Here is a 24,227-nt window from a genome sequence, read left to right as displayed (position 1 = left end):
TCTGGAATGCAGCATCGTGCTGTGCGTCCCACAGGAACTCATTCGATTGCTTTAGTAACTGTCTCATGGGTGCGTTGATCTCGGAGAGGCTCGGGGCGAATTTTGCCAGGTAGTTGACCATACCTAGCACAGTCTCCAGTTCTGCACGGCTCTTTGGCGCCGCCATCTCCTTGATGGCAGCTATCTTGCCTGGGTCAGGCTTCATGCCGTCAGCTGAAAGGACGTGCCCGAAGTAGCTCACTTCGGTGGCTCCGATGGTGCACTTGTCTGCGTTGAGCCGAACACCTCTCTCCCGTGATCTCTCTAACATTGCATGTAGATTCTTGTCGTGCTCCTCTCTGGTCGCGCCATAGACAAGGATGTCGTCTACTATAGCTGCTACTCCGTTCAGTCCCTCGTATGTCTCGTCGATTTTCCGTTGGAATTCGTCCTGAGCAGAGGCGAGTCCAAACGGTAATCGTAGGAATCTGTATCGTCCAAACGGTGTGTTGAACGTCGTCAGCTTCGATGATTCTGTAGAGAGCTTGATGGACCAGTATCCCGACCTTGCATCCAGTACGCTGAAATAGCGTGCGCCTGTTAGTCTGGGTGTGACGTCCTCTAGTGTCGGCAGAGGGTAGTGCAGGCTCTTGATAGCCTTGTTTAGCTCCTTAGGGTCCAAACATACTCTGAGCTTGCCTGTGCGTGGTTTCTCAACAATGACCAGTGCACTGACCCACTCCGTTGGTTCAATGACTTTAGTGATGATCTGTGTGTCTTCCATATTCTGTAGCTCCTTTTTCAGTCGGCTACGCAGGGCGATCGGTGTCCTTCTCAGTGGGCAGACTACTGGCGTGGCGTCTGGGTCTATATGGATGTGACACTCTCCTGGGCATAGTCCGATCCCTTTAAACACATCGTGGTATTCTTCCATGATGGTCTGCTTATCTGTGTATGCAGTGACTGACAACACTAGTTTAATGAGGTCCATATTCAGGCATGCGTGTAAACCTAGAACTGGGGGTGCCTGAGTGGCTGAGTGTCTACTATGTAAAAGTCTAACAGCATGTCACGCTCTTTGTATTTACACTTAACGTGCATGTGCCCTTTACTACTAGTTTCTCTCCACCATATCCTGTCAGTCTGCGTGAAGTAGGCTGTATTTTGCATTTATCTTGCAAACTGTGATACTCTCTCAAAGGAATTATATTTACTTGTGCACCTGTGTCTAGCTTAAATTTAAGCTCTGTGCCCTGTTTTCCTATTTGTATGTCTGCGAAAGCTTGTTCTGTCTCATCAAACCGTCTGTCTCTCACGGTGTCTACATACAGTTCGTCTGACTCTTCGCCTGACTCAGAGCGCATGCTAATCTCGTGTACTGACTTTTTCTGGAAACTACCGGCCCTGCAAACTTTAGCAAAGTGGTTCCATTTTCCGCATTTCGTGCATTGTTTCCCTCTAGCTGCACAGTTATCTCCTTCCTTGTGTGCTCTGCTCCCACAGTATCCACAGTTCCTTCGTGTGTCTGTGTCGCTCGCTCTGTTCACTCTCTCTGTCCACTCTGTTCTGGGGCGGTACCTCTGTGCGGCATTCTTCTGTTCATGTCTGTGCACCTCGTGCACGAGCTGCTCGTGCGCGCTGCTCGTGGCGCCAGTAAAGCTCTTTATCTGAGATTGTGCTAGCTCGTGGGCTCTAGCTATATCTATCGCTTTGTCTAATGACAAGTCTGATCCAACGTTTAATAGTTTCTCTCTTACTTTTGCTGAGTGTATGCCAAACACTATACGGTCTCTAACCATCTCATCATTGTTCGCATATGCACAGTCCTTCACAAGTAGTTTCAATGCAGTGACAAATTGTTCAAACGACTCGCTAGGTTGCTGGGTTTTTTCATGGAATTTGTACCTAGCGAAAATCGTATTCCTCCTTGGAAGTACGTATGCTTCGAAATTGTCATAGTAGCTCTTCAATACCTTTGCTTCATCTGCACGAGTCCATGTGTTGTAAATGTCTCTTCCTTTTTCTCCGCTCCACAGTAGCAGGTAGCTACATTTCTCGTCCTCTCCTTTCTTTTTAAGTGGGCCCGAAAACATTAGCTCCGCGTGCTGTCTGAACTTCTTCCATTCTCCCGGTAAGTCCAGAGAATCCCAATTCATCCGTGGCGATGGGACTCCGTTGATATCCATGTTCATCCCGCTTCTGACACCATGTTGTATTCGATTTAAAGAGAATAATCATTCATAATCGATCATAATCGATCCTCCAACTCCGACCTCCTCACCATCCCCCGCACCAGGCGTTCCACACTGGGAGACCGAGCTTTCGCTGCAGCTGCCCCCAGACTGTGGAACTCCCTCTCCCCCTCATCCGAGGCTCTGACACCATCAACCTCTTCAAAACCAAGCTAAAAACCCACCTGTTCACACTTGCCTTCACGCAACACGGCCCCACTCCCAAGTAGCCCACCCCTGACTTTTTTTAAGCCATAGATTCCGTTGTTTTGTTTTGTTTTGTTGTTTGTTTGTTTGTTTGTTAATTTCAACCACTTCATCCAATTGGACAGAACTTGCCTCCTTTTTATTTTTTATCTCTTATCTTATTTGTTTTTTCTTGTTGTTACTATACACAGATATTTTATGTATTTTATTATATTTTTTCTCAAATTTTATTTCTTATTTTTTATTTTTTTTCCATCCTTTCCTTGTACAGTGTCCTTGAGTCTGAGAAAGGCGCTTCTCTCTTAAAATTCAAGCTATTATTATTATTATTATTAGGACGAGTAGATTACGTTAAATTGTTTATTGCAACATTAAGCATGAGTGTGACTCCATCCACGGCTAGCAGCCAACTGATTGTCAGGACCCCTTGTGCAGGTATACATAACAGGAAGGTGGGGGGGCGGAGCCAGGCGTTCATGGAGTGAGACGTGTTTCACGAGAGCTCCCTTCTATCGTGCAAAATACACTTTTCTCCCCATTAGTCTTTATTTTATTTTTATTTGTTATTGGTCTTCTTGTTGAGTCGTCGAGTCTCAACTACTTTCGTCGACTTTTTTCAACTTTTTGCGATGTCGATGGAGACCAGAGCCATGAGCACTCCAGCCGGCAAACTGCCACCGGGTCTACCCTCGCCGTCGCCCGGAATCAGTGAGATAAGTGAAGCTGTTCTCTCGGTCATGACCAAACTCCATGCAGACTTTGAGGTACGCTTCGCTGAAACACAAAGAAAAGTACAGGCGGAATTTTTTGATACCCTTCATCGAGAGATGACAGAGGAAATTAGGTTGGCGGTCGACCCGTTGAGAGAGAAGATGGAGTCGCTACACGCTGCCTCCTCGGCTAATGCTAACGAACTAGCCACGCTAACAACAGAGGCCTCACAACAGGGCGAGAGGCTGGCGTGTCTGGAGAGCTCCCTGCAGGCTAGGCAGGCTGAAGTTGCCAAACTACAGTCGGTAATTGTGGAAATGCAGTCCCGGGAGAGACGCTACAACATCAGGATTGTTGGTGTACCGGAGGGCAGTGAGGGAGGTCGTCTCTCGGAGACCATGCTGGAATTGTTGCAGAAAATACTGGGGAAAGATGTCCTCCCCAGCCCACCCGTATGCGAGTCGGCCTACAGAGCGGGCAAGGCCAGTCCTGGAGTGAACAAGGAGCCAAGGCCCATCATTGTCAAGCTAAACAGGCTACAACAGAGGGAGCTCATCCTGCGGTCGGCCCGTGCCAGAAGGGGTAAACTAGGTCTTGGCGATCACAAAGTGGCCATTTTCGAAGACTTTACGCCGGAGGTTCAAGCACAGAGAGGCGGATACAAAGTGGTCATGGCCAGGCTATGGAAACTGGGCCTGAGGCCTACGCTATTCGCCCCCGCGAGATTTCTGTGCTGTGTAAGGGCGATGATCGTCGTTCATTTTGGTCGTTGGCTAAAGCGGAGGAATATCTCGGGGGGATAGCCGAGACTGTAGCTTGATAACTATGTCGGGTGAGTGACGTGGCGATGGGGGCCTAAATACATTGATAGGACGGACTACTCACAAATGCTTATTGTCATGCCCAAACAGGCTAACTGGCCACTGCCCATCCAAGCTAGCGGGGCATCCCAATGACTTCTGTTACTTGCTAATGCTGACCTCATGGTCGTACGTGTGTGTCGCCTCTATGGAAGCTAGCGAGCTAGCTGGACAATGTTCATTTCAGATACGAGCGTGCTGGCTGGTCATCACTAGCTTGCGCGCTAGCCTCGGGCTAACTAACATGCTACCAGGCTATCGCCCGCACCGAATCATTCGGGACCCGTTAATGTTTACGTATTTTGGCTGTTGTTGCTGTTTAAGTGGCATCTGTTTGCACAATTTAACTGTGATTGGGTCCTGCCCTGCCTATCTTCTGATATGCTTTATTATTCTTTATTTTTCATTTTTCTTTTGTCCAGTTGTGCTGTGGCTTTGCGACGTTGATGCACAGATTCAGAGGTGGTTGGTTACAGGGATGGCGTTGAGTTATTATATAATAATGGCTAATTTTTCCCTTATAGTTGGCTCATATTAGGGCCAAGGCTCACGTTTGTTGTTTTCCTTGTCTAGACGGGGTTTGGCTGTTTTGAGCCTTAGGCTCCAGTCGTAGAAGGTCGGTTAAGTATATATATGCAATATATAATAACAGGCTGTGTCAGGTATAGCTTATTACTATCCCCGGGTTAATGAAGGTGTTTACTTCTATTCTTATATAGGATTATGTCATTCCAGCCTTTGTGCCTGACCAGAGAGACGGTTAAATGCTTGCACCTTGACCATAACCATTTTTCCTTTTTCTTTTTATTGTTGCTGTTTAAATGACATCTGTTTGCACAATTTACCTGTGATCGGGTCCTGCCTTAGACTATCTTCTGGTATGCTTTAATTTTTAACATTTTCCTTTATTCATTTGTGCTATAGCATTGCGACATTGATATGCGGATTCAGAAGTAGTTGGTTACAGGGATGATGTTGAGTTATTATATAATAATTAGTGCTGTCAAACGATTAAAATATTTAACTTGATTAATCGCATGATTGTCCATAGTTAACTCGCGATTAATCGCATTTTTATTTTTAATTTCTTTTTTTACCTTAAACAGATCTTTTTCAAGTTCCAAGTTTTAATACTCTTATCAACATGCGAGTCAACAAATGCTTGCTTTGTGCAGCCATTTAACACAAAAGGATGACCCTCATGCATTGCAAATTTGCATCAAATTCAAAACAGAGTGATGCACAAAATAACTTAAAAGAAAATAATAATTTAAAACAATGAATAAAGTGTGCATGAAATAATAGGGGAAAGAAAACGTTAGGAACTTGTTACATTCACACACACAAGGGCTGATTAATCACACACCCCCCTCTCTCCCTCACACACACACTCTCCCAGCTCTTTTTCTCTTTTGCCCCTTCCTCATCTCTCTCACCCCCCTCTCTCTATATATCTCACACACACACACACACACACACACACACACACACACACACACACACACACACACACACACACACACACACACACACACACACACACACACACACACACACACACACACACACACACACACACACACACACACACACACACACACACACACACACACACACACACACACACACACACACACACACACACTTCAGAAACAAACATAGTATCAATGAGAGCATCAATAATACACCTGAGTGAAGTCTAGTTACATTTTTTTTTATTTTTAGTTAATCTTGAGTTAAAAAAATTAGTGGCATTAATAGAATCGGGAGTTAACGCGATATTAACGCGATATATTTGACAGCCTTAATAATAATAGCAATTTTTTCCCTTATAGTTGTCTCATGTTAGGGCCAAGGCTCACGGTGGTTTTCGACCGACTTTATTGAATTAAAAAATTTTATTTGTGTTTATTGGACTAGTGGGGGGTTTAATCAGGGGTTTATCTAGAGAGGGGGTCGGAGTGGAGAGCGTCTTATTGGATCCATGATTCCAGTGGGAAACAATAGGAAGATGACCATCCTTAGTGGATGGAGCATAGGGAGGGGATTGGAGAATGGGTATAGGAGGGTTAATATTAGGACGGGTGGGTTAGGGTATAGAGTAGAAGTAGGGGGGGTTGTAACTGGGGTGGTATTTTTCTGTGTTTTTTGTACTGTTGTCCTGTATGTGTGTAATTGTTCCTCCTCTGAACTCTTGGGATTGACCGTCTGGGCCCGCCTGGATCAGCGCCTCTGTCCTCAGCCTGGCTGCACTGGTATGTTCTCCACGCATTTAGACAAGTTCGACCATGGCTAAATTGAATATTTTAATTTGGAACGCAGGGGGTCTTAACGCCCCACACAAGCGTGCCAGTGTCCTTTGGTTATTGAAGAGAAGAAATATTGACATTGCTCTCCTTAGTGAGACACATTTATTGGTGGGTGATGTGTCAAGGCTAGCAAATCGACAATATCAAGTTATCTCCTCATCCTCAGCCGACGATAAGACAAAAGGAGTCGTCATAGTTACAAGACGTAACCTTGATATCAAAGTCCTGGATGTGTGGTCGGACACGGAGGGAAGGATTACTATAGCAAAAGTTGAGTTCTCTCATAGCCATAGGAAGATGGCATTAATAGCATTGTATGCCCCTAACACATTTGATTCAGCGTTCTATAATACAATCACGAAGAATATGTTGGAACTTACTGGATACGCTCTCATTGTGGGTGGCGATTTTAATGCCTGCTGGGATGCGGAGATGGATAGGTCCGGGTCCTCTGAAACAAGCGACCAAAAACGGTCCTCTAAGGCCCTCAGGATGTGGGCCCAGGACACAGGGCTCGCAGACCTATGGCGCATATCCAATCCCACCCTCAAGGATTACTCTCACCTGTCAGCCAGACACAAAACCTTCTCTCGAATAGACTATGCATTCGCGTCCCCTAATATGTTTGATAGTTTCGACGTCTCATTGGTTCCCCTGGCTCTCTCGGACCACAAGGGGATTTTCCTTGTGGCAACCTTTGGCAGGCTCTCCACGAGAGCTCCCAGGTGGCGTTTTAACTCAACCTTATTAAAGAACGACGATTTCTGTACTGAGTTCAGGAGTAAACTAGCTGAATTATTGCAGATCAATGTCGGCACGGTCGAAGACCCTAGGGTCCTGTGGAACGCATTGAAAGGATTTATCAGGGGTCATGTCACACTTTTCGCCTCCAATTTGCGTAAATCCCGGTCAAAAAAACTAGAAGGACTGGAAACATTATACGCAGACCTATACGCATCTTTGCAAACTAACTATAGTGAACGACTAAACACACAACGTAAGATAGTCAAGAAAGAAATAAACTCCATACTTAAGCAACAGTCTGAGTTCTTGATACATAGGACAAGGCAAAATTACTACTTTCACGGTTCCAGGCCTAGCCATCTGTTGGCAATGAAGATACGCTCGAATGATAATTTCTCGGATATCCCTTCGATCAAGACGCGACAGGGAACAGTCACTACTGACTCAAAAAAGATCAACGACACTTTTAAAGAATTTTACTCACAGTTATATAGCTCAGAGGTTAATTTCGATAACTCTAAATTTGAATCGTTCATTGGCGGGCTTGAGATACCCCACATTTCTGAGGAAGAGGCTAAGGAACTGGGGAAACCAATCACTCTTATGGAACTTAGGGAGACGATTGCTGAAATGCAGAGGGGTAAGGCACCAGGCTGGGATGGGATTCCACCCGAGGTATATTTAGCTTTCTGGGACCAACTGGGTCCATTGATGCTCGATATGATCAATTACGCTATCAAACAAGGGGAGTTCTCAAGGGATGTCAACATGGCATTGATTTCTTTACTTCTCAAGAAGGATAAAGATCCCAATGATTGTGGTAGCTATAGTCCCTTGAGTCTTCTCGGGGCCGATCTAAAAGTGTTTGCCAAGGTGCTGGCCCGCCGCCTGCAGAGATTTATGACGGTATTGGTACACTGCGATCAGACTGGTTTTATCCCGGGGCGCCTGGCTGCAGATAATCTTAGGAGGCTGTTGCATGTAGTCGATAACAATAAAGACAATACAGCTCCGTCCACAGTTCTGTCTTTGGATGCCATGAAGGCGTTTGACAGACTAGAATGGTCATACCTGTGGAAGGTACTTGAGGTTATGGGTCTTGGAAAGAATTTTATTCATATGATTAAAGTCCTGTATGCCTCGCCGTCGGCAATGATACTGACAGGCAAAAACTGTTCCACACTTTTTCCAGTCTCCAGATCTTCTAGACAGGGTTGTCCTCTGAGCCCAGGACTATTCGCGCTTTCCCTCGAACCATTGGTCCAATTTATTAGGCAATCGGAGGACATCGTCCCCATAATGGTCAATAATACACCACACAAAATTGCTCTCTATGCGGATGACCTACTGATTTTTATGGATGACCCATCCCGGTCGGCCACAAAATTACTGGGAATAATCGACGACTTTGGTAAATTGTCAGGCTTTAAGATTAACTGGAACAAATCAGCCTGCCTACCTCTTAATGAGCTGGCCAAGGCGGTGCGACTACCAGCTGATATCCCCATAGTGGAACATTTTAAATACTTAGGCATAGAGATATTCCCCACGCTGAGTCAAACTACTAAGTACAACTTCACGGGTACTTATGATAAAATACGCCAGGATCTAGACAGATGGTCGTCCCTTCCTAACTCCTTACAAGCCCGGGCTTCCATAATCAAAATGAATGTCCTGCCTAGGATAAATTTTGTTAGCTCAATGCTCCCCCTGCCCCCTCCAATAGACCACTGGCGCAAGGTACAATCGATGGTATCTAAGTTTATCTGGAATAACAAACGCCCGAGAATCAAAAGAGCTACTACTCAACGTAGGACACAAGATGGGGGCCTCGCAATCCCTGATTTTAAGCTTTATTTCTGGTCCTTTTCACTGAGACCTCTGATGTGCTGGCTAGACCCTGTAGAGGCTGTATCTTGGCGCTCCTTAGAAGCGGCGGCGGTCTCACCGCTAAGATTGCAGGATGTAGTGTACTCCACTGTCCCTATTTCGAAATGCCGACTGAGATATGGACCGATCATAACTCACGTGATCCAAACATGGCGTAATGTACAGAAGTCATGTGGGGTTAAATGCCCATGGCACCTGGACTCTCCAATTTTTAATAACCAGCAACTACTTGTTGGGCACAAGCCGGTTAGTATTCCTCAATGGCAAAGGAGGGGAGTTCATACTCTGGAGGATATTTATGATAAGAACGGCCTTCGTGCGTTTCAGGACTTAAAAGAATTTTATGATCTTCCCGGCGAGTCCTTCTTTCTTTACCTTCAACTAAGGTCAGCACTGAGGGCGCATGGCGTGCCGTGGGCTCAAGCTTTGCAACCACACCCCTTCCTCAGGCTCATAGTGGACAGGACGACCTCCAGAGGGTTTGTCTCAGACTTTTATACGCTCTTAATTCAATCCACGTATAAAAATTTATCATTGGATACAATCTGGCGTGTGGATATCCCGGAGTTGGACCCCGAGTTTGACTGGGATGTTTGGGCAAATGTGGCATTGTCTTCCCGCAACCCCAATCACCAGCAAATAAATTTTAATTATATTCATAGGACCTATCTTACATCTAGGAAGCTATTTGCTATGGGACTGATAACAGACTCTCGTGCACTTTGTGCTCTCAAAAGGCCACTGGCACTTATATGCATATGTATTGGGATTGCCCACCAGTGGCACGCTTCTGGAGGTCAATAACGGACAAACTTTCAGATCTGTGTGGCTTAACTATCCCATTCACAGCTGTTACGCTACTCCTGAACGATATAACAACACTACCCGCGTCCGTACAACTAAAAAGGGTTGTCCTAGCGGGCGTCACAGCAGCGAAGAAGCTAATAGCATTGAGATGGAAGGAGCCTGAGAAGCTCACAGTGATTAACTGGTCCCTAACACTGTTGGATGTGATTTATCTTGAGATATCCACGGCGCGGGTGATTGGGTTGGGGCAGGCTGGGATTGACCTGTGGTTCGCAGCAGCTGAGAAGGTCAGGACCGCCATGTGCGGCTGAGCGGGGTTGGGGTGCTTGTTCGGGGGAGTCCGGCGGTCTCGTGGGAGGGGGAGGAGGAAATGTCTTGTCTGTCTTGTCTTTTGTGTTGTCCTCTTGAATTTAACTGGGGATTTTATTGGGGGGCAGCTATTTAGCTATTTCTTCACTATTTGGTCACTTTTACACGGTTCCTGTGAGTCTATGGAACACCTCTGTAGGTTTTTGTTTTTCATGAAGGTTCATTGCTCTGTTTTCGAGTCGTGTTCTCAAAAGTGGCGTTTTTCTACCTCAGGACCTTAGGCCGTTTTGAGGTGGGGCTCCAACCACTGTGTGACCCGGTGGCATCTGCCACATTGTTATGCAGCTGGGAGATCTCTGACATCACTGATATGCACATTTTGTGATAACTCAGCTCGGTGAGGGTGAATGCTGTGAGGTGAATTGGAAGAGTGGGCCTTGTTGTGAATTAGAGATGTACGTTTTATTAATATAGGGCCACACGGCCGGGAATTGGGGCTGGATACTGGGAAAGGCCATTTATTGGATAGTACCCCTTGAATTTAAAATTTAAAAAGGTTGAACTCTGTTTTCTCTTCTTTTTGTCTTTATAATTTATAAATAGTTATTTCTGTATTATTATTGTTTTTGTTATTTTCCTGTGAAGTTCTGTGTATTGTGATTGTTTTTTTTTTTTTGTCTTTTTCCCCCTCCATTTTCCTCCGATTTTCTCCCATCCCAATGTTAGTCGTATGCCAATTCCCAGTCCCTTCCTGGTCGCTGCGCACTTACCCCCCACAGTCAGATCATCTGGGAGAGTGGAGGCTACCACGTGCTTCCTCCGACACACGTCCAGCCAATCACCGCTTCTTTTCACCTGGCAGCGCGGATTCTCATTGAGAGGGCGTAGCGTGTGGGAGGACCACACTATCCCCCTCACGTCCAATCCGCGCTTAGCAGGCGCCCCGACCGAACTGTAGGAGTCGCTGTTTACAACAACCCGGACCCACCCCGCCAGCTTCTCCCACCCTCTGATACAGCCAATTGTATCAGTGCAGACGGCCAGCCAAGCTGGTGACAACCCCGGAGCTGTGAGCTGGATTCGAACAGGCGAATCAAGCTCACAGCTCCGGGGCTGGTGACGAACGCAATCTCCGCTCGACCACCTAACCGCCTTGTGTATTGTGATTGTGATTAATGTGTTGTCTTGTTTCATGTAAATAATAATAAAAAAAAAATTTGATCAAAAAAAAAAAAACATAACAGGAAGGTGCGCCTGGCGTAAATGACATATTCAAGGCATGAATATTACACTATGTTAGATTTAGTTTACCCGTCTTGTCATCTTAACACTTTGATTACCAGCAATGCGGTGCGCCTTACCCCCGTTGAATGCCACCACCCACTTCAATGATAGCGTTGTGAACGTATATATTATATCTTAACTTATGGCTATGTGTATAATATGGCCGTCGCTTATCAATTACTTGTTTGCATTCAACATTGTCGAAACGGATTGTTTTTTTTAATCGGTTCATTTCCGTTTTATGCCATTTTGAAAAACCCTTGCTTTCTTGAAAGTTTCAGGAAAATATAAAGATTCAGCCTTTACTGGAATATTCTGGAATACACAAAAAACGTTGTAATTTTTCGGCCTATTTATGAATAGTTTTCAAATAAACGCTAGATTATCGATAGTATATGTGTACTTATGCACGCTAGAGAAACGAGCTGAAAAATCTATTCTCTAATTTCCTGATCAGCGCACACACACACACACATATGGCACACGCTGATATCTCTGTGAAAACAGATTCGATTATCCTAAGACTGGTAAAATAGATTCCTTACCTCAGATCAGATGTTCTCCAAAAAGATTAATCCAATTCCTGATCACCATTCCAAATATTGATCGCGTTTATTGATCCAACGTTATAGTCCGAAACACATAATCGACGCTGCTCTGAGGGTCCTCAAGTCAAAGTCAATCTGGTAACACGATACTGCTTGCCAGAGATGGGAAAACCCCGGACCGGACTTTTTTTCTGATGCACATGGCCACCCAATCCAATGATGTGCATTATGTCGTGGAATAATAGATAAATGTTCCACCACAATTACCATCCGGGAGACGATAGGAGGCGGTATTTGCCCTTTCTGAGCTCAGACCCATTCACAATGATAACATCAGGCTGGATGGATGAAAAATGTATGGATATCACTAATAAACGAAATAACGATTAAAAGACGAGAAAACTCGTCATTGGCACTCAACGCATGGCGAGTTAGGACGACTAATCTCGTCGTTGGCACTCAAAGTGTTGAGGTATATTTGGTAGAGCTGGTTAAAGCTCTGGTTTGTTGTGCGGTGGGTTTGTAGAACCCTATCTTTAGTGTTATTCTTTATTGTAAAGCTGTATCTTTAGTGTTGTGTGTTTTGTAGTGCTGTGGCTTTTGGTATCTTTTGTGTGAGAGCTGGTGGCAGAGTTCTGGGGCTTTGCGCTCTTTAGTGTTTAGTAATATATCTTTTGTGGAGTCATTATAGTTTGTTGCACATTTCTGTTAACCCTAACCCTTGGTATATTTGTTCTTGTTCACCCAGCCTATGGTGATTGCTTTTCTCTGTATTAATCTTTTTAATTAATCTGGGGTCTACATTTGCATCACGTAGGTCACCTGATGTTAGAGACACCAGCCTAGAGTGAGCACCACCACCTGTACTTTTGGGCGTTCGGCGTCTGTAAAGGGGGGTGGTGGGTTTTCTTTTCCTTTTTGAATATTGATTTGGTGCCACTGGTAGTCCTCCTTGTTCTGTGTTGCTGTGTTTTTGTGAAATAAATACTATTATTTTGCAAATTTCATGGTTTTGTGTCACTACACCCTCACCTACCATGTCTGTGGCCTTGTGTTGCGTCCCCATACTGGGGTGCGTAACAGTATCAATAGTTATGAATGTAACTCTAGTTATATGACTTAGCACTTCTATTCAAAGCGAGCACAATGGGTAAATCCTGAACAGCCATTGGTATCCTGAATACCAATCAATCAGTGGCGTGCACAAACTCTGTAATGGGCAGGGGCAAAACAAAGAAGACAAAGGGGCACCTCCTCCCCCAGGCACACCCACATGGGACCCCGCCTGGGTTGCAGGGGCGTGTGTCCATGCTGAACTCCCAACTGGGTTGGAGTGAATTTAGGCTGAATATGTTTTATACTATCCAAGTTGACCAGTTACATGCGTTGCTGGCCCTATGAAACTCATTATAACGTTTGATACAATGTACGGTTTACAAATATTTTCCTCAGTAGAACAAATGAAGACACTTATTATTATACTGTGAGCTTCATATTTTGGAAGAGGACATGTTGCACTTCCTCACCGTGGTTTGTATGTAACATCAACACAAGGGATGCCAACACACTGAACAACCTGGTGAGGAAGGCTAGCTCTGCAGTGGGAGCCGAACTGGACAATTTAGAGGTGGTGGCAGAGGGGAGGATGAGGAGGAAGCTGACTGCCGTCCTAGAGAACCCTCTTATCCCCTCTATGATGAGCTAGCGTAATTAGTAAGGCTGGCAAAGTTATACTGTCAAAGTTAACGCGTTATCGCCCGATTCTATTAACGCCACTATTTTTTTAACTCACGATTAACCTTTAAGATTTTTTTTTTTTTTTTTTTTACTAGACTTCACTCAGGTGTATTATTGATGCTCTCATTGATACTATGTTTGTTTCTGAAGTGTGTGTGTGTGAGATATAGAGAGAGAGGGGGTGAGAGATGAGGAAGGGGCAAGAGAGAAAGCGAGCTGGGAGAGTGTGTGTGTGAGAGAGAGGGGGGGGGGGGTGATTACTCAGCCCTTGTGTGGGTGAATGTAACAAGTTCCTAACGTTTTCTTTCCCCTATTATTTCATGCACACTTTATTCATTGTTTTAAATTATTATTTTCTTTTAAGTTATTTTGTGCATCACTCTGTTTTGAATTTGATGCAAATTTGCAATGCATGAGGGTCATCCTTTTGTGTTAAATGGCTGCATAAAGCAAGCATTTGTTGACTTGCATGTTGATAAGAGTATTAAAACTTGGAACTTGAAAAATATCCGTTTAAGGTAAAAAAAAATAGAAAAAAAATCGATTAATTTGCGATTAATCGAGTTAAATATTTTAATCGATTGACAGCACTAGTAATTAGAGATAATCACAGTATATTTTAATTGATCTATATCAGCTATATTAGCTGTGATGTAGGCAATTTTCTTCTTTAAGCAGTTATTCAATACATTTTTAATGAGTTTTACTAACTTTATGGACTTGAAGTATGCACTGTGCAACTGTATAATCTAGGAATATACAGTACAAATATCGGATAGATTATTTTTGTACTCTTCTAAGTAGATGGGGGGTGGGGGGTGTCAAGCTGCTGTTGAGAGCTGGTCAATGACAAGTATGTATTACAGCTGCATGACTGGCACAGTGGATTATGTCCAAAAGTAATTGATGGCGGTTTTATAATGAAAACAATAATAATGATAATTATAATAATCAGATATTGATATAACAATCGTATATATTTGTTGGATTACCATTTTAGGTTAACAACCTCACAAGTGGGATTTTAATTTTAAAAAGTGAACATTCTAATGACGATGGTACAATGGGTATAGGCCTACTGGTGGTCATTCAAAGCTAGGGAGTTTCGGCGGCTGGGTGGCGCAGCGGACATTGCGGTCGTCACCAACGCAAGAGACACCGGGTTCGAATCCGGCTGTCGGCGTTGCCTCCGGCTTGGGCCGGCCGTCATACTAACTCAATTGACAGAGTTAGCGAGTGGGAAGTCGAAGGGTGCTAGTCTGGTCGTTGTGAACAGCGACTCCTACAGGTCGGTTGGGACGCCTGCACAGCGAGGGTAGGATCTGGAGAAAGGTAGTGTGACCTTCCACACGTTACACTCTCCCGGTGAGAATCTGCGCTGCCAGGCTGGCTGCCGGCTGGCTACACGTTACACGTTACTCCTCGCCAAATTAGTCCGCGCTGGCAGGTGAAAAGATGTGACAGGCTGCCTCCACATGTATCGGAGGGGACATGTGATGCAAGGCTTCTATCCTCCCTACAACCGGCCAGTGGGGGGCATATGCGAGCAACGATCAGGACAGGGGAGGGAGAATTGGCACGAGAGGTAAATTGGGATGGGGAGAAAAATCACAGAAAAAGGAGGATCAAAAAAGCTAGGGAGTTTCTAAAGTTCCTACATAGAATTCTGAGGGAATGTTTCAAAATATTTCAAGCTGTAACTGAGGGGTACAATTCCCTGACTGTATTGATAAGTATGGTATCATTAAACCACTACCGCTTTATGTACTTTAACTACTGGCCATACAGTACACGATATCTAAATATGATGAACACTTTCCACAATGAAATCGGTTCCAGTCAAAGGTAATAATCAAATATTTAATGGAGCAAAAGGTACATAGAATATTTATCTTACATTTATCATTTGAATGCACTTGTAAGGCAAATGAGTACTCGTAGGCAAATCAACACTGAATGTCCAATCTCTGGTTACGCAGGAAGCAAGTATACAACCTGGCTCTTAGGGAATTATATCTATGGTACACTTAATGATATAGCGGGATATTCTGGATGGGGGTCCTCCCGGTTGTAAGCCGGTAGGGGGGGTAGGAGAGCCGTCGGTAGTAGACCGTCTGGTCAACGATATCTATGGAGACTTCAAGTACAGAAGACAGTGCAATAGACTCTTGATCCGCAGATGAATACACCTTGGTTCTCTTGTAGGCTGTAGCTCCACAATGAAGAAGAAGCTAGGCGACCTCAGTCTCTCTGAGCGCCGACTCAACTTGACTCCTCTCGGGGGTAAATCCAACACTCACAGGCGTCGGCGATTATCCGCTCCACAAATCACAGTACCAAAGCAAATATATATTCCAGCCGCATAGGGCTCAGCAGTCGTCGGGTAGGTAATCCAGTGTACATGTCCCTCGGTCCTCGCCTAGATCTCCTCGGATGAAAGCGCCATGTGGTCGGCCCAACCTGGATAAGACTCTAGATAACACGAGGAAGCGTTGGAGATGCTGGTCACTTTAGAACTCTAACCGCACGATGCACCATACACGATAGACTATTATTACTTGATAGAAATACGTCGCACTCGACGGTACAGTGCCAAACTCTGACAATTCAGTTATTAATTCGCACGAGGTCTCAATGCTATTCTAAGGCCAAACAGGCCATACTTCACCGCACGTCGTATCGTGGGTGAGGCTTCACGTTCTGTTACTAAGTTGGGAAGAAGGGTAAGGGACTTCTACATTTACTTGCGCCATATTTATATGCACAGTGAACAAATAGTGCCACTCTCATTTCGGTAGCCGTATCCCTGAGCGGAGCCGGGGCTAGTACGGACATGTCTCGTCGGTACCTTTGAACTTGACTCCGGGGGCTGGTCCCCTGGCACCTGGTCCTTTGTCCAATAGGAGAATGAACTATTATGGGCTATAGTAGGCTAAAGGGATATTCCGTGTATATGTACAAGGAATATACAAGGGATATCAAACGACATACAAATACTATTCAATATATATCCATAAATAAATATATATATTCGGTTTAATCTGATCCTTCGTAACAGCCGGCCCCTAATTAGTCCCACCTAATTAGCTAAGCAGAGACAGATTAACCGCACTGTCCACTACTCAATGTCCGCTGTGAGGGTCAGTCAGTTCACAAAGTCATGGGGTCATGGTCGTCATCGATAGTATCGGGGAGCCTTGGCAGTTCTATTAGCCTCGCCACGGGTCGGGTGTAGGTCCGCCCTTGGACGAGCACTTCAGCTGCTCGGACCTTTCCATCGGCACCGGTGATCACTTTGCTTACGCGGCCAGCCGGCCACATAGCTCGGGGTAGTGACTGGTCGATAATCATGACGACTGTTCCTTCTGTCAAATTGTCTCTCTCTTTCACCCATTTCTGGCGGGTCTGTAGAGACGGTAGGTAGTGGAGTAGGAAGCTGTTCCAAAACTTGTCAGCCAATACTTGACTGTACCTCCACATTCTTCGGCCGTTCGCTTCTTCAGGCCTGTACATTGTCTGGGGTAGCGCGGGGTCCAGCCGCCCCATCAAGAGTGTGTTGGGGGTGACTGGGTCGACATCTGCTACATCACTTGAGACGTAACCGAGGGGCTTTGAGTTCAATACTCCCTCGATCTCCGTGAGGACTGTCATTAAGACTTCTTCCGCCACGGTCTGGGCCCCAAGCACGGCATACAGGGCTGTCTTTATAGAACGTACTTCTCGTTCCCAAGTTCCACCGAAGTGAGGTGCGTTCGGGGGATTAAACTGGAAGTCAATCTGGGATGGAGCGAGGTGGGTCTTAAGTTCTGGGCCCATAGCTTGGAAGCTCTCTCTCAGCTCTCTTTCTCCGCCTTTGAAGTTTGTCCTGTGATCAGACAATAATGTAGACGGTTTTCCTTTCCGTGATGTGAATCTTCGGAAGGCCATAAGGAATGAGTCTGTGCTCATGGTTGGAAGGAGTTCGATATGTATCGCTCTGGTGGTCATGCATTTGAATACAATACCCCACCGCTTCTCGGTTCCTCTTCCTTTCTTTATATACAGCGGGCCGAAACAGTCCATACCGGTGGAGTGAAAAGGCTTGTCGCCGAGTCGGAGGCGACAGGGAGGTAGGTCAGCCATCCGGGGTATACTGGGCTGGGCTCGCCACTTACGACAGTCTAGACAGGTTCGCTGGAAGCGCCGCACTGCTTCTCTCCCTTGCAGTATCCAATAACGACGTCTGATCTCCGCGAAGACTCTCTCTGCCCCTGCGTGGTGCACATCCTTGTCGTATTTCTTTATGATCAGCTCTGTGACCTTGTGTCGGCTGTTCAAGACTATCGGGTACTTGACGTCATCCGGTAAGTCTGGGGCTCTCCGCAGACGACCACCCACTCTGATGAGACTATGGGCGTCGCTCTTGGGGGCTAGGTGGAGCAGTCTGCTGTCTGATGGGACGGGCTTTGCTCCCTGTAGACAGTCTAGCTCATCGGGGAACGAGTCTCTCTGGGCTCGTTGTAGTAGAAGAAGTTCTGCTTCTTCGTAGTCAGCTGCTGAAATGTCAGTCGTGGGCTGAACCTCTGGGTGGTTCAGAAATGTCTTTAGCTGCGCACTCTGTAGGGTGAGGCAATCGTCTATGTCGGGGTCTGTGGAGACGAGTGTGTTCAATCCACAGAACATAGGTTTCTTGTTTTCGGCCTCCTCTTTACTCGCCTCCCGTGGGGTGGGTGTAGGCCACTCTTCTTCGGGGAGCTTGAGAAACTCTGGTCCGTCACTGTAGAGGTTGTGACGGGTGAGGTCATCCAGGGACATTCCCCGGGTGATGACGTCAGCTGGGTTGTGTTTGGTGTCCACATACCTCCAGCTCGCTACTTCTGTTAACTCTTGAATCTCGGTGACTCTGACTCCCACGAAGACCTTGTATCTGCACGAATCAGACCGGATCCATGTGAGTACTGTCGTGGAGTCTGACCACAAGATTGTTCTTTGCACCGGGATGGTGAGTTCATGTTGGATTAACGTGGCGAGCTGCGCTCCTGCTAGGGCTGCGCAGAGCTCTAGACGCGGGATAGATTGTTGCTTTCGTGGGGCTATTCTTGAGCGAGCCAGGATGAAAGCAGTATGTATTTCTCCTCCCTCCTCTCGGGCATGCAAGTAGGCCACCGAACCGTAGGCTACTTCGGAGGCGTCGCTGAATACGTGCAGGTCCATCTTGCATGTCTCTGGCCTCACTGTGGGTGGGAAGTAGCTGCGGCGTATGTTAACACCTGGGAGTGAGCGGAGTTCCGTCTCCCACTCTCTCCATGTGGATGCAAGGTGTTCGGGTATGGGATCGTCCCAGCCCTGGTCCTTGTCCCATAGCGCTCTTACAATCATCTTTGCCCTGGTGGTGTAAGGTAGAATACATCCCAACGGGTCATATTGTCTGGCGAGTGTTCTGTATACACTCCGTCTGGTGGTCGGTATTGCCGTCGACCTTCCCTGCTCCTTGGTCAGGGGTTTGTGTCTATAATGGAGCGAGTCTGTTTTGAAGCGCCAGACTAGTCCTAGTGTCATTTCTTGGGCTTCTCCTGGGATGGTCGCCATCCAGGTCTCGCTGCTCGCTGCCTTGTCCTCGGGGGAGAGGCTGCGCAATACTTGCGGGTCGCTGCTGGCCCACTGCCTGAGATCAAAGCCGCCTTTGATCAGGGAGGCGCGGAGCTTGAGTAGAAGAGCCTCGGCTTCTTCTGGCGTCGAGACGCTTTGTAAACAGTTGTCCACGTAGAAACTATTTGTCACACTTTGTCGGACCTCTTCATCTGCTGCTGGGTCCTCTGCGACGTGTTTTTGTAGTGCAAACGTAGCACAGCATGGGCTGCATGTGGTTCCGAAAGGGAGGACTTCCCATTGATAGATGGCTGGGTGCTCATCTCCGATCCTCTCTCTCCATAGGAACCGCAGCAGGGGCTTGTCCTCCTCCACTAGTCTCACCTGCAGGAACATCCCTTTGATGTCGCCGCTGATAGCCACCTTGTCCTGGCGGAAGCGTAGTAGCACGCCTAGTAGAGAGGGGCCGAGTGTTGGGCCGGGCAAGAGCTCTTTATTCAGATTTTGTGATCCGATCTGGTAGCTGCAGTTAAACACAATACGATCCTTGCCGTTGTGGTGGACCTTGTGGTGCGGCACGTACCATGATTCGGTCGTCTGATCGGCCTCTTTAATGTCAATTTTCTTTATGTGTCCCGCTGTGATTAGCTTGTTAATCTCAGCGCGGTACACAGTCTCTTGAGCGGGGTCTTTGGCTAGGCGCCGCTCTGTGTTCAATAGATACCGCTCCGTCGCTTCTTTTGTGGCGTGAAAGGTGGGCATTCCCTCTCGCCTCAGGAGTGGAGTTGCGTATCTCATCACTCCGTTGACTGTGACTCTCTTTGTCCCTTGCTCGAGGAGGGCTATAGCGTAAATATCTTCCTTAGAACGAATGTCTTTCTTTTCGTTCTTAAAGGGCATTGTCTCTAGTGTCCATAGCCTCTCGACATGCTGCAGGAGAGTGGTGTCTTCTTCTGTCACTCTGGAGTGGAGGCAGCTAGTGGCTGCTGTTCGGTTAAGAGACTTGGCGAGGGGGCCTTGTAATGTCCATCCTAGGCGGGTCTCGACTGCTGCAGGACAACCTCTGGGTCCTGTATGGACCCGGTCTATCGGGACTATGAGGTCTGCATGGTCGGAGCCTATCAGCAGGGTCGGGGTGGCACAGTCTATGAGCGGGATAGGTAGTTGACGCAGGTGCACATATTTATCCATCAGCTTGGCGATGGGGTAGGTGTACTGCGATAGTCCTATTTCTTGGCTGGTGAAAGCATTAGTAATCCTATACCGTCTCTCTGGCTGCCCGCTTGCTGCGATAGTGAAGGAGACATTCTCGCCCTTTATCGTCTTTAGATCTCTTCTTATTGTCCGAATCTTCATCTGGTTTTCGCTCCCCCGCAGCCCCAGCTGGGCCGCAGCGGACGCGAGGAGAAGGGTCTTCTCTGACCCGTCATCAAGGACGGCGTAAGTGTCCATGACCTTATCTTGGTAACTCAGTGTTACGCGGACCACCTTTAAGAGCACCTGGGCGCCCCCGCTGCTAGCGGGGTCAATGTACATAACACTTGCCTTTGTGCTGCTGGATGGTGCAGGCTTTCTTCTGTTACTGTCGTGTAGGACATCTAGGTGGGCTCCGTCACACCGACTACACCTCTTCTTTAGGCGGCACTCGGCTGCCATGTGACTGCGCGCACATCGGTAACAGCGCCTGTTGGACTTTATCCAGTGACTCACTTCTTCAGCGGTCATCTTCTTGAACAGGTCACATTGTGACAACCAGTGTTCCTTTTCGCAGTACGGGCACACCATCTTCCACTTCTCTTTCATCGAGGGGGTACTGTGGTTCTTGCTGCTCGGTACTGATTCTGATTGGTGCATGACAGTCACCAATCTTCGGCCATCGTTTGCTCTCCTAGGTCCCTCTCTGGAGCTTGGTGTGCTCCGCACGAACGTATCCAACCGTAGGCTGCTGACTTCTCTCGCCAGGAAGTCGGCTAGGTCTAGGAGGGATGGCTCGGGACCGTTAGGATCACGGTGGTCTCTTTGCCGCCTGAAGCGCTCCTGTCGGGCGGGCGGCAGCTTCTCTAAAATCCTCTCGACATTCGAGTTTGCGTATAGCTCGTGCATACCCTTTTCTCGTTGCGCCCCCAGCATCCCTACCAGGGATTGTACTTTGATAGACAGGTCGTCTAGTGAGCGATTGTCTGTTGCTGGGGGTAGGCGGTCAATATGCCTTATCTCTTGTATTACGTAATCCCATATACGTCCATATCTTTGGTCTAGTGCTGCTAGAGCCGCTGTGTATGGGGTAGTAGAGGTGGCATAGGCCAGCGCTATGTTGTGCGCTCGGGGCACCTTCAGGTGCTTCAATAGGATAGCATACTTGTGGCGTTCATCAGCTACGTCAACCATCATTGTCTCTAAGCACATCCGTAGCTCCGTGTACTGTGCTCGGTTCTCATGGGTGAAGTCTGGAAACGTCGGTGTGCCAATGTATGACGCCGTGGATGGCTGGCACATCGGTGAGCGTTGGAAGAGAGGCCTCCTAGGCGAGTCTCCTCTTACGCCTCTCGTGGGCTGGTACCGGCAGGGTACCATGGCCCGCTGGTCCAGGTGCTATTCCTCGGGACTGGTCGTGCGTCATGCTCACCCGTGAATAGAGTCGGGGGGCTGTAGCGCAGAGCCGCGGGGGTATAGCCTGGGCTGTACTGGACCTCCTGGTCCTGTGGAGTACTGTGCTGCTGTCGGGCTTGACTCTCCTCCTCTCCCTCTTCTTCCTCTGTCAGGTCATCTAGATCCTGTAGTCGTCTATTTAGCCTCTCCGCGGTGTACGCCGTTCCTTCCTTGTAGCTGGGTCTCACTGGGACCGGTCGGGGAAGGGGTTCGGAGGGGGGTATAGGCTCTCTCTGGTGGTCGAGTTCAGGGTCGCTTGATCGGTTAGGGGAGGGTGCCCTTGACCCGTGTCTTGACGAGGCCCTGGAACCCCTTGTGGAGGGAGGGGGTGTTGCCCTGGCGATCAGCTGCTCCATTAGCTGCGCTTGTAATCGGTCGCGCTCGGCTTCGCGCTTGGTGAGAGCGATGTCGCGCTCTGCTTCTCTTTGGGCACCGGCAGCGGCGCGCTGGGCTTCGGCGGCGGCGCGCTGGGCTTCGGCGTGGTCTCTTACCATATTCTCTTCCGTCTGAAGGCGTCTAATCTCTAGACGTATACGATCTTCGTCGCTCCGTTGCTGCGCTTGAATGCGTTCTCTTTCCATGGTAGAATGTTCGCGCTCACTAAGCGTCTGTGCTTGGAGCCGATCGCGCTCTGTGGAGGCTGCTAGGCTGGCGAGGAACGCCTGTGCCAGCATCTTGTCCGCCTCGCTGGGGGAAGACGCTGGTTGAGGTGATCCGCTCCTGGCAGTACTCGTTGGGGATGCGTTCTCCTGCGGGGAGTCCTGGAGCTCTATCTCCTCGGCGCTCTCCTCATCTTGTTCCGTGCAGAGTTCCATCTCTGGAGGGTTGTCTTCCTCCCGGAGCTCTCCGAGGACTACTTCTTCGGTCTTGGCGGGGGGTAAAGTCGTGTCAGTTCCCTCCTGGTCCCCACCGTGAGCTTGGTCAGTTACATTAGAACCCACTAGGGCCTCTGTGGTCGGGGTATCCTGGTTGATAGGGTCGGACATAATTTTACTTTCTACTTTTACCGCGTTTACCGTTTGTAGAAGGCTAGGTAGTATACTGGCAGCGTAATCCTCTAAGTACTGAGGTGGCTGCCGTCTACGCTGCGGGCGTTCTACTTTAGGAGGACCGTTTCGTGGAGTGTTCATCATAGGCCATTTCAATATTAATACCACTATATTAATATTACACTAATTACCCTCCGGCTCGAAGGACCAATTGTAACTGAGGGGTACAATTCCCTGACTGTATTGATAAGTATGGTATCATTAAACCACTACCGCTTTATGTACTTTAACTACTGGCCATACAGTACACGATATCTAAATATGATGAACACTTTCCACAATGAAATCGGTTCCAGTCAAAGGTAATAATCAAATATTTAATGGAGCAAAAGGTACATAGAATATTTATCTTACATTTATCATTTGAATGCACTTGTAAGGCAAATGAGTACTCGTAGGCAAATCAACACTGAATGTCCAATCTCTGGTTACGCAGGAAGCAAGTATACAACCTGGCTCTTAGGGAATTATATCTATGGTACACTTAATGATATAGCGGGATATTCTGGATGGGGGTCCTCCCGGTTGTAAGCCGGTAGGGGGGGTAGGAGAGCCGTCGGTAGTAGACCGTCTGGTCAACGATATCTATGGAGACTTCAAGTACAGAAGACAGTGCAATAGACTCTTGATCCGCAGATGAATACACCTTGGTTCTCTTGTAGGCTGTAGCTCCACAATGAAGAAGAAGCTAGGCGACCTCAGTCTCTCTGAGCGCCGACTCAACTTGACTCCTCTCGGGGGTAAATCCAACACTCACAGGCGTCGGCGATTATCCGCTCCACAAATCACAGTACCAAAGCAAATATATATTCCAGCCGCATAGGGCTCAGCAGTCGTCGGGTAGGTAATCCAGTGTACATGTCCCTCGGTCCTCGCCTAGATCTCCTCGGATGAAAGCGCCATGTGGTCGGCCCAACCTGGATAAGACTCTAGATAACACGAGGAAGCGTTGGAGATGCTGGTCACTTTAGAACTCTAACCGCACGATGCACCATACACGATAGACTATTATTACTTGATAGAAATACGTCGCACTCGACGGTACAGTGCCAAACTCTGACAATTCAGTTATTAATTCGCACGAGGTCTCAATGCTATTCTAAGGCCAAACAGGCCATACTTCACCGCACGTCGTATCGTGGGTGAGGCTTCACGTTCTGTTACTAAGTTGGGAAGAAGGGTAAGGGACTTCTACATTTACTTGCGCCATATTTATATGCACGGTGAACAAATAGTGCCACTCTCATTTCGGTAGCCGTATCCCTGAGCGGAGCCGGGGCTAGTACGGACATGTCTCGTCGGTACCTTTGAACTTGACTCCGGGGGCTGGTCCCCTGGCGCCTGG

This window comes from Notolepis coatsorum (genome assembly GCF_963971535.1).
Source record: "Notolepis coatsorum genome assembly, chromosome: 14".
NCBI classification, from domain to species: Eukaryota; Metazoa; Chordata; class Actinopteri; order Aulopiformes; family Paralepididae; genus Notolepis; species Notolepis coatsorum.
The sequence above is the reverse complement of the archived record's forward strand: the minus strand, read 5'-3'. Positions refer to the sequence as shown.